The sequence below is a fragment of the Cenococcum geophilum genome (assembly GCF_001692895.1).
Source record: "Cenococcum geophilum 1.58 unplaced genomic scaffold K441scaffold_4, whole genome shotgun sequence".
NCBI lineage: Eukaryota > Fungi > Ascomycota > Dothideomycetes > Gloniales > Gloniaceae > Cenococcum > Cenococcum geophilum.
This window is the reverse complement of record NW_027137562.1, coordinates 220,313-231,017: the sequence shown is the minus strand read 5'-3', so window position 1 is coordinate 231,017 and position 10,705 is coordinate 220,313.

The window sequence follows — 10,705 nt, the reverse complement described above, 5'->3', positions numbered from 1 at the left end:
CACAGGCTGCACACTAACTCCTGCGAACTCCACCAATTAGAACCGCGAACTAGTTTCAGCTCCCTACACACCCCTATCACCAGCAAATCTTCTATAAAGCGTCTAAAGGCTTATAGGAGTCGCTTTAGTAGTAACTAAATATTTTAGATCGCGTATCTTAGCTTTAAATAGCTTTACTAAGGCATTATTAATAGCTATTATTGCTTTATTTAATATATTTTAATCTTTAAGTAATTACCTTTAATTCTATACGTATAAACGCTAATTATAAGATATTTAGAGGTATAAGATATAGCGCGTAAAACCTTAAACGCGTTTTTATAACATATCTTTATACTACTTATAGGCTGTTCTACTTACTACTATTTAGACTATAGCTAAATTACGTCTAATTTTTATTCTAAGCTAATTCCTATAACTCCTTATAAACTTTTAGGTTAACTAAAACGCTTTTATATAGGATACTAGGACGCGTTACCCTATTATATATATCTAATACCAGTTAAAATATAACTAGGTTATATTCTTACTAACTTTTATAGACTCCTGTAAGCTTCTATAAACTCTTAACCTAATTTAAATACTACCTAACCGCGACTATAGGAAGAAATAGTATAAGGTCGGCTGGTAGAAGGCGGGGGTAGGTAGGGTAAAAGCTTATTTATATCTAATACTATAATTAGGTTATATTATAGTAATTAATTAAATAGATCTAAAAGAATTACCATCTATTATTTAAGAAGCTCAGTATAAGAAAAATATTCCTTTATAGATAAATGCTTTTAAAAAAGTTTTAAATATATGCTCTGGTATATAAATCTAGAAGGCTGATTGTTAATCTATTGGAAGCCGTTAAATCCCTTACTAAAGGACAAGAGGACTAGTTCTAGTCTACATTATACCTTGCCGAATGTAACGTAGTACAGACCGAGCATAAACTACTAGGCGTATATGATGAATCAAACCTATAGGCTAATAACAAACCTACCTACATTATTCGCTTATTCGTTATCGCGACTCCACCTACTACCCTCGGGATCTAGCTCCGTCGGAGAAATCGCCCGCGGGTAGACCTTAGAAAGTTAAGCACGCTTTAGACCCCCTGTCACGGCACTGGCAGAAAATGGCAGAACTTGGCAGAACTTTGCGGTCACATGACTGTTACGATACTGGCAAACTGCCGCAGATTGCGGTCACGTGACGCGAGGATCGTATATAATATCAAGCGGCGCTGCTCTTCTTCTCCTTTCCTTTCTCTAGCTTTGGATCCTCGTTTATAGACAATCCAATCGTACAGGCTTGCGCGCCCCTCTTGCCGTGCTCGTGCCTCGATTGACTGAGTCGCTAACACCCCCACTCGTTGCAAGCCTACTATGACCCTACCGTAAGCTTACTATAAACTTAATTTATAATATTTTATAATAAGTTTTTTGCTACAGTATTGTAAAACTTATTGCGCTAAATATAATAGTATTATTTTTATATCTTAAAGCAAGAGTACTTAAACTTTCTTAGCTTACAACTCTATAGTTATACTCTAAAGTTAATAAAATAAGCATTATTAGATTTAAGGTAAAAGTCTTTCCGATTTAAGAGTAAAGAAACTTATTAATAACTCGTTAAGTTATTATAGAGAGTTGTTAACTTCTTAAGATTTATTAATATTATATAACTTAGTATTAAATCCAGGGCATAGGCCTAATTTAGTTTAGCCAATTAAATAGGATATAATTAAAGCCTTTCTAGGTAGCATAGGGTAAGTAACTTTAGTATTTAAGTATATCGCGTTAACCTGTCGTTGTAGATAAGGTGTTACGGCACTGTTACAAACCCTAGTTAGGGGCTCGGCCAAGCTCGGCCAACCCTTGGCGCCATGTATATAGACGTGTCCTTTCCTCGACCTTCTTCTAGTCCTCGTCTTGGAATTCTCGTTCACTGGCTACTAATAGATTCTTGTTCTTTTGACTAAGCCTTTATATAAGGTCTTTTTAGAATAGGATTTTTTTAGGCCTTTCTAGGCAGGGTAGGGGGAGCTTAATATAATATTACGGCTTAAAAAATGCCTCTAATATAAAGCTTAAACGAATACTATATTATAAAAATATTAAGCTAAGGAGAAGGAAAAGGAGTCGCTAGGACCAACGTAGATAAATATATAGACTAGTCGCTAAGATGCTAGTAGTAAGCGAGCTAATTATAGGGTTAGTAGAATATAGTAGTTGTTATAGATCGACTAAGTAGTTGCAAATAAGCTTGATTGCTAGCTATTGACCATACTAAGTATATTGACGCGTAATAGTTTAGGACGTTTAATAAAGAGACAGAATAGGATTAGATAGACGTGGTCAAGATATAGGGGCTATTATAGTATATGTGTAGGTGATACGGGATAAATATAAGCATGGGTAGGAATGTAAGAATGGATAAGTCCCGTAACAGTGGTATTGCGATAGAATTTAGTAGGTAATGCGCCCTAGCGCCGTTATATTTTTAAGCCTTACCTCCCTAGCTAAAGTTTAATAAAATACCTAGATTTATCTTTAATAGAGTTTAGGAGCTTATTAAGTATATTTAGCTTATTTATAGAAAGCTTTATACCCCTAAAACTACCTTATAGTTAATAAAATAATCTAACGCTTTATAGGCTATATCCCTAAAATTATTAATATTCTATCCAAGCTAATACTAGAAGGCTTTAAAATAAAGGTACTACCCAATAAGAGCTATATATTAGACCAGCTATAGTATACTAAAGGTAATAAGAAGAGGCTAGTTAATTTAAATATAAGCTTTACTAAGAATAAAGGCCTTTTAAAAACGTAGGTAATGGTGTTTAATTTAGTTCTATAGGAAGACGATAATAAGTAATGTCTTTATCTACTGAATAAGTACGTAGTTTGGCTTAATAACATATTGTATAATTACAGCACCTGGTGTACGAACGCGTAAATACGCGTTCGTGCACCAACCACCTACGTGCTGACTAATTAGGGGGGAGGCGCATCAGTATATAGACCACGTAGTCTGCTTTATACAATTGACAGTCACCATCTAAACAAGCATACGATACTACATGTATTTCGTGCCCGTGGATACGACTCACTCGTGCTATTAAGTTAGTACGAACACTAATCAGTGAGCGCGCATAGATTAGCAATTACTCGACACCTCCCCCCGAGCGATATATACGACAGCAACTACCTGTTTAGACTCCTAGTACGACCTGCTGGAAGGTCGGAAGTTAGGGATTACGGACTTATCTCCAACTCTGTATACTTATTTAAGTCTTAGTACGGTTTACCGGAAGTTATAGACGCGAATATAGACCTATACGGAACCCCTATCCTCAACCCCCTCGAACCTTAAACCTCTTCGGACCTTTTGCGGAAACCTCTTACCCTCCTGTGAACCATTACGGACCCGTTAATCGATTTTACGGACCGTTATAAGACCTCCCCCACCCGTTACAAGCTGCTACTACCCGCTACGCACCACACTACACTATAGTATAGCAGATATTAGTAAGCAAGTCAGCGAAGGTTAAAAGAAGTGGAGATAAGGCGTTAACGTTATGTCTATAAACGACGTTAACGACTATATTAGCTTTAAAATCCTTAAATACAGACACTTTAAGCTTATGAATGACGACCTGTGGGAGTAATATAAGGAAGACTTTGCGGACTTTACGGAAGCTATTTTTAAGGCTTATAACCCTACTGCTATCCATAACCTACAAACCCTTTTACGTCACTAAGGCGTATGGGTTGAAAGGGACAAACGAGTTACTGTTATACGGTCTCTATATAATATACTACGTAAGGAGGACCAAACGGAATGGACTAAAGAGCAGATCTTAGATTACATTAAAACTAGCGACCTCTTTACCTCCTTTAAACTTAATAGAATCTCTAGCCTTATAGCTGACCTATTTAACTAAATTCGTTCCACAAACCCAAGTGGTATTAGAATTAATCTTACTGGCCAAAGTATACCTAATACTCAAGTTACGGACCATAATACCCCCGTAACCCAAATTACGGACTATAATACCCCTATAAACCAAAATACGGACCAAATTACCCCTATTATTTAAGTTATAGATCCGCAAGCCATATATCCGCAAGCCACAGATCCGTAAGTTATAGATCCGCAACCTACCTAAGTAAAGACCTATGGTAAGGAGCTAGTTAACCTGGCTAAGCTCTATACCGACAAATCTAAGTACAGCGGTGAAAATGATAACTTTAACTTTAAACTTACTATCTTTACGGACCTCTGTTAGAAGGCTGATATTTCTAAACAGGAATTTAGCCAAGCCTACTCTACTATGCTGCGCGGCCTAGCACTTGACCACTACTATACTAACCTTAAAAGTAACCCCCTTGGTGTTCCCTTTAATAAGCTATGCGAAGCTACGCGTAACTACTTTAAAGGACCGGAATATAAGCGTAATATTCTTACCTAATGGAATACGACCAAGCTACGGACCGTAATCGACAAGAATACTGAAAAATCGACTATAGAGTGCCTGTAAATTCTTATTAAAGACCTTTAGCACCTATAGTACGGCCTTGATACCAAGCTTTAAACAGACGACTTCCTGTATAATAAACTTATTACAGCCTACTAGGAAGTAAAGCCCTGTAAGTACGCCTGCTATAAGCCTGTAGATACCTTAGCTGGCCTTATTAATGACCTACGCTCCTCTATTATAATGTATGAAGTCTTAAACCCACCAGGCAGCACTTAAGCCTTTGTTGTAGATATTCAATATCCGCAAATAGACTTAGACGTCTACTTTACGGACCGCCGCTACCGCTAGCAGCACCCGTACCGACCAAGTCCCACCCGTAACCCCTATAGCAACCCCCGTATAAAAACATACCCCCGCAGACAAACTAGCCAGAAGTGCTTCGTGTGCGGTAAGAAAGGATGTTGGTCTATAAGGCATACCTAGGAAGAATATAACAAATCTAGGAAGAGACTTGATAGCCGTATTAATTAGTTTATTTTGGAATATAAAGGAGAGGAAGCAGAAGAGCCCCCTAATAAGTTAATAGAAGCCCTTATAATTGACTTTAACTTAGATACTTAGGAATAAGAGACCTTAGAGACATTCCTAACTACTTTTAGACCTTTTACGGACAGCTAAGCCTTTAATATTACAACCGTATTAGCCGACCGTTCCTTTATATACTCAGTTACGCCCAAAAACTATTTCGTAAGTACCCCTATTATAGACGTTATAGATTACAAGCAGGACCTATTTATATATATTACTATAGAACGCTATACCCCCAAAGAATTCTACGGTGTTATAATCAATATAGGTGCCTCTAAGAAGTCTACCGTAGGCTATAGACAATACCTCATATATAGGACTACTATAAATAACAATACGGACATTAATATTACGCAAACTGGGGCCGTAAACGTCTAATTCGGCATCGGCTTAACCGCATTAATTAGATTAGTTAAAGTTAAGACTCTAATTAGCCTAGTTAACTTCCACGTAATAAAAGCGGACACCCCCTTCCTACTCTATCTTGCAGACATGGACAGGTTATAGGTATACTATAATAATATTACGGACACCCTAATTGGCCCTGTAACTGCCCTAGGAAGTAAGCATATTACCCTACTAATTATACGACAATTTAGACACCCGTTCCTTATATAGGGAGAGACTTTACAAACCTATATTTAGGAATCTTTTAACTATAACCCGTGCTACCTTACCAGTACGGAGATCCACCGCCTATACCGCCGTTTCGGCTACCTATCAGCTGAAAAGCTGTATAGAGTCCTTGAACGCTCTAGACATGACAACATTAATAGGAAGGTAATTAACCACCTGACTAAATACTGCTCCTTCTGCTAGAAATATGGACGTTCCCTAGGCCGATTCAAGTTCACCCTTTATAAGGACCTTAACTTTAACCACTTAGTGTACGTGGATATTATATATATTAACGGCAGTCTAGTATTATATATAATCAACAAGGTAACCCACTATTAAGCCGCCCGTTGGTTACAAAATATATCCATAAAATATACTTGGGATATTTTACGGACCTGCTGGATTGATACATACGTTAGACCTCCGCAGTATATCACCTATAATGCTAGTAAGAACTTCATCAGCAAGGAATTTTAGCAGTATGCTATGGCTATGGCTATATTAACAAAAGCTGTTCCAGTTAAGGCGTATTAGTTTATTAGGCTTATTAAGCGAGCTTACTTAGCCTTACAGAGAGCTTACTAGATTATTACGGATAAATATAAGGATATCTAAAAGGAACTAGCTCTACAGATGGCCATAAAAGCCGTTAATGACACCGCTGGCCCGGACGGACTAGTACCCACCCTCTTGGTTTACGGAGCCTACCTAAGGATAAGCAACCTGGGCCCTCCTGCCCCGTCTATTATGGAATAAGCAGCTATAATACGGAAGGCAATAACTAAAATAGTTAAGCTACGGGCCAAGCAAGCTATTAATAACGCCCTATACTACCGTAACGGACCTAACACGACCCTAGTACACGACCTCCCGCTTAACTCTGAAGTCCTTATATGGCGTGAAAGCGGCAGTTAGAATGGACCTTATCGTCTACTAGCTGTAGAAAACGAGACGTGCTGCGTACAGCTTCCTAGTGGGCTAACTAGCTTTAGAAGCACGTCCGTAAAACCCTACTTTCGGCCCGAAAACACCTATGACGTTAAACCAGACGAACTGGAAGCACCCGTCGAACTAGACGAACTGGAAGCACCCGCCAAATCAAACGAACTGGAAGCACCCTTACCTACCCTAGAAGTCCCCTAGAAACCTACTAAACCTACTAAACCTACCGTAAAGCGTGGTTAAGGACGCCCCTAAAAGCACCCCGTAACTAAGAACACCGTAATAGAAAATTACCTAACCTCCGCAGGAATATCCGCAAGGCAATCTCTGTTTGCGGATATATCAGTTCTAGTATAGGAAACCCCGTTTACGGACTCACGACGTAAAGAGATTAACGGACTACTTAAAAAGGGTATCTTTGCGGTTATAATAGAGAAAGACGTTCTGCAAGGCGTCCGTATATTTAACTTACGCTTTATTAACGAGATTAAGCACTCTAGTACTAATAAAGCCTTTAAGAAATTAAGGCTTATTGTATAAGCTTATAACGATAAGGGAAAGGACTTAGTCCTTACGCAATTGCCTATAATTTAACGAGTCAGCTAATGAATTATACTTGTACTTACGCCGGGACTATAGCAAACTAAACCTATAGCCCTATACTTACGGGACATCTTATAAGCCTACGTGCAGTCCAACACCTACCTAAGTAGGGATATCTTTATACGACCACCCTGTAAGCTTAACCTATAACTAGGAACAATTTTACGGGTTATAAAACCTCTTTACGGAGTACTAGAAGCTAGGAACCACTAGTTTAAGATATACCACCAGTATCACGTTAGTAAGCTTAAAATAGAACAGTCAACCTACGACCCCTGCCTCTTATACAGCCCATCAAACGGCCTTAGTATTGTTGGACTTTAAATAGATAATACCCTATTCCTAGCAGACCAGACCTTTATAGATACTAAAGAAACTAAACTATAAAAGGCTAAGTTCTTAGCAAAGCCGTGAGAGTAGTTAACTAAGCAGAATCTAATTAAGTTTAATAGAGGCCTAATTATATAAAAGGGCAACCTAATTAAGCTAATTTAGGAACGCTAAGCTTAAAACCTAAAGCTTATTATAGTAAAGCCTACGGACCTCACTAGTTCCCGCGGAGAGACCCGTAAGACCGTAAATATAAAGGACTAATACGCTGCACAGCGTGCAAGAGGCGCCTATATTGCCATAGTCTGCCAACCCGAATCTGCCTACGACTTATCCTTTACGGCCCAGGCAGTAGATTCGCAAGAAGAAAATGTTAAGTAGCTTAATAAGCGCATTTAGTAGCAAATTAACAATGCAGTAAGGGGACTTACTTTTGTACCACTAGACCTGAATTCCCTTAGCCTACTAGCATTTACGGACGCCTCCTTTACCAATAACAAAGACCTATTATTATAAATTGGCTTTATAATTATACTTACGGACCATAATTAGGACGTAAATATACTGCACTAGTCTTTAATTAAGTGCAAATGAGTAACCCGTAGTGTACTAGCTTCTAAACTATATGCACTAGCTTATGGATTTAATATAGCAGCTGTAATTAAATTAACGGTCTAGAAGATTCTATAACTAGAGCAGTTACCCCTGGTTTTATGCACTAATTTAAAGTCCCTTTACAACTGCCTAGTTAAACTAGGTACGACACAAGAGAAGAGGCTTATGGTTGACCTAATGTGCTTACGTTAGGCCTATAAACGACGTAAGATTACAGAGGTTAAATGGATTAGCAGCGGAGACAACCTAGCGGACGCTATAACTAAGGCAAAGCCGTGTTAAGCCCTTAAAACCCTAATTAATATAAATAAGCTCAACCTAAAAGTCATAGAATGGGTAGAACGGGACTAACAGAGCACCTATGGTATGTCTACGGCCCGTTGGAAGGCCGTATGACTTATTATACGGTATAGGTGGAAAACAGTGGAAAGCTACGGTAGAACTTAGTAGACTTACGTAACCTACCGAATTTTATAGGGTAGTTAAATTAACCAATCACAATTTTCCATCCCCAGGATGGAAAATCGCCATTGGTTTGCTTAGCACTAGCGCCTTAGCGGCCCTTAAAATCTAACTTACAGCTCGTCTACTGCCCGTCAAAAGGCCGTACGGTTTATTTTACGGACCGTAAGCAGAACTTACGGCCAGCTTAGGGCACCGTTTGGAAGGCAGCCTAGACGGCACCTTGGGGAGATTTCCTATGTATTTTCTTATGTGTTTTATAGTTCTATTAAGGTAATTATGGAGGCTGTACACAAGTGGTTTCATTTTCTAAGTACCGCTAGTGTATAATTACAGCACCTGGTGTACGAACGCGTAAATACGCGTTCGTGCACCAACCACCTACGTGCTAACTAATTAGGGGGGAGGCGCATCAGTATATAGACCACGTAGTCTGCTTTATATAATCGACAGTTACCATCCAAACAAGCATACGATACTACATGTATTTCGTGCCCGTGGATACGACTCACTCGTGCTATTAAGTTAGTACGAACACATATTTATAAGTATTAAGCCTTTTATATAACTACGAGGCCTAGGTATTAAAGGCGTAAAAACTATCTAAATAACTAGAATAAAGTGTAAAAAATAGGGCGATATTAAGTAGGCTTTAACTATAGTAGGAAATAGTAAGGAAAATGTGCCTACTAAGTAGATTAAGTAGACACTTATAGAGCTTAAATTAGCCTATATAGCTTAGACTCTATAGGGTAAATTATATAGGGAACTTTCTAATAACGAGTAGGTAATTTTCTTAAAAGGATGCTAATATAGTACTTTTTATAAGTACTATTAATAACGGTAAGTTTCCTTACCTTAACTTGGGGTTTAAAAGCTAATAACATTATATATCGCTAGGTCGCCATATAATTAATAATATATAAAAATATCCTCCTCTTACTACTAGCGGTGCTAGGTAGACTTAAAAGGTCTTTAATAATATAAATAAAAAGTAATTACCTATTTCTACCCTTATATTCTACTATAATTACTATATAGGCGGCGTAGATATTGCGGATTAGTTACTTTTATACTTTAGTGTGTAGAGAAGTTATATAAGGATAAAAAAGCCTTTACTTTACTTCCGACTTAATATAATACTTACTATCTACTTTCTACTATCTTTCTATACTTATTAGCGACTTAATTAATTAGGGTATAGATATAATAGAAGAGACGTATATACTTATATAGTTGGATTATCTATAAACAAGAATCTAAAGCTAGAGAAAAAGAAAGGAAAAGATAAGTAGCGCCGCTTAAAGTTTTATATAATCTTCTAGTTACGTAACCGTAATAAGTCTAAGGTTCTTTCTAACCTATAAGCTTATTTAAGAAGAATTAAGAGCACTTAAAGAGTTTGTCTAAGAGAACTTATAAAAGGGATATATTAGACTATTATAGTTATTAGTAGGTTATCTAGTATTATTTATACTAAAGAAGAACGGAAAACTTAGGCTATATATTAATTATAGATAGTTAAATAGCATTGTTTAGAAGGATAGATATCCTTTACCTTTAATTAGCGAAATTTAAGATAGGATAGGTAACGCGTAAATCTTTATAAAGATAGATCTAAGATGGGCGTACTATTAGATTATAATTAAGGAAGGCGATAAATAAAAGGCAGCCTTTAGGTTAAAAGAAGGACTATATAAGCCATTAGTTATGCAATTTAGATTAATAAATATACTAGTAACATTCTAAAAATAAATCAATAGTGTATTAGGAGAACACCTTAATAAGTTTATTATGGTATACCTTAACAACATTATTATCCACTTAATAACTAAGGAAGAACACGGAGAACACGTTAAATGGGTCTTAAAAAGACTATAAGAAGAACAGATGCTAGTAGCAATTAAGAAATATAAGTTCTTTACTAAGAAGACCAATTTCGTTAGATTTATTATTAAATTAGGTTATATTAGTATGGACCTAAGGAAGATTAAAGCTATAGTAAGTTAGTAAGAACTAGAGAATATAACGCAATTAAGGTTATTCTTAGGGTTTTATAACTACTATAGGAGG